Source organism: Macrobrachium rosenbergii, chromosome 4 (assembly GCF_040412425.1).
Source record: "Macrobrachium rosenbergii isolate ZJJX-2024 chromosome 4, ASM4041242v1, whole genome shotgun sequence".
In the NCBI taxonomy this organism is placed as follows: Eukaryota; Metazoa; Arthropoda; class Malacostraca; order Decapoda; family Palaemonidae; genus Macrobrachium; species Macrobrachium rosenbergii.
This window is the reverse complement of record NC_089744.1, coordinates 43,385,379-43,386,598: the sequence shown is the minus strand read 5'-3', so window position 1 is coordinate 43,386,598 and position 1,220 is coordinate 43,385,379. Positions and strand designations below refer to the sequence as shown.

At 40.9% G+C, this 1,220-nt stretch overlaps 1 protein-coding gene across 4 annotated transcripts in view; it reads right to left on the bottom strand.

Annotated features, from left to right (window-relative positions):
• LOC136833678 (leucine-rich repeat and immunoglobulin-like domain-containing nogo receptor-interacting protein 1) overlaps window positions 1-661 on the bottom strand; it is a 414,041-nt gene extending 413,380 nt beyond the window's left edge. Inside the window, exon 1 of one of the 4 annotated variants that reach the window (XM_067095882.1) lies at window positions 267-661. The gene's annotated coding sequence lies outside the window, so the exon portion shown is untranslated. The remainder of the gene's footprint in view (window positions 1-266) is intronic. The other 3 variants (XM_067095889.1, XM_067095867.1, XM_067095893.1) reach the window with 3 other exon arrangements.
• Window positions 662-1,220: the final 559 nt, after the last annotated feature.

Below are 1,220 nucleotides of genomic sequence, written 5' to 3'. Positions count from 1 at the left end.
GCTGAGCAAGACTAGCAATTATTTCAAAGTCGGATGTGGCTAGCCTATTATTAATTATTAGTTCATATTACAGTATGCTATACGGACTATCCATATTTTTTAAACATCACAATATTTGCTGTTCTCCTTTTGCGGAAAAGTCAATATTTCAAAACAGCAGTAGCCTATGACCAGGTCAAGGAAATTGGATACGTCTCAGACCAAGGCTTAGTACTAGTGATTAGTCTACAGTTGATTCCAGCGACGAACAACACATATTTACTCACCATCCTCAATGATGCTACAGGAGCTTCCATTCCTTAAAACACTATCCGTAAGAAAACACAAATTCAAAGTTATTAAGCACTTAACGAAGAAAATATATATGGGTTTCGGTGGATCTAAACATGAAAGGAGACTATCCGTCATGTTAAATCTGACACTTTATCCCTGATAATGAATATTTCGTAACCGTGCTTCCTGAATCCTGTCGTATTGCACAGTTATGCAATTAACAACAGCAAGTCACCGCCGAAGCTGTTTTCCGGATAATTCTCCGTTTATGCGATGAGCCGCAGCAACAGCTCCCCGTACTGACACAACTCGTTGAAAGGCGAAGCCCATATGTGGTGAATGAAATTGTCGAGTCAAATGATCGTCGGACGATAGGAACAAACCATCTAAACACTGCATGGGTGACTTTGATAATTTTATTCATATCGGATATAGATTGAAATGGAAGCCAATGATCGTATCGTGCAGGGATGGCAGAAGTAGAGGGTTTGTATGAAACCTACTCATCATTATCAATAATAGATCACTTTACAGAATACGGTAACTTTCTTCCTAGAATGGTCTTGTGAGGTCAAAGATACAGAACTGGGTACTGACTAATTTATTTATGTTGTTGTTTCAGATTTAGCTGGCCTTGTGCCAGCACGGGCTCTTGCTCCTAGAGCAGCCCGTAACTCAATGTTGATGATGAGTCTGGGAGATGGGTAGGTTAAGGGCGGGTTCTGACCAAAAAATTCGAAAATTATCATAAACAACGAAACCTTCCATATGCGTTCTGTGACTCTCTGAGCGGTTTGTGGCGTAATGCTGGCGGCGTACGATAACTTTAAAGGTCCTGGGGGGGCGTTTAAAGGCCACGCGTCATGTAGCCACTCCCCCTGACCTATAAACATATCCAGCAGTAGTTTTGACACAATTGGCAAATATTAAGATATTTCGACGCTTTT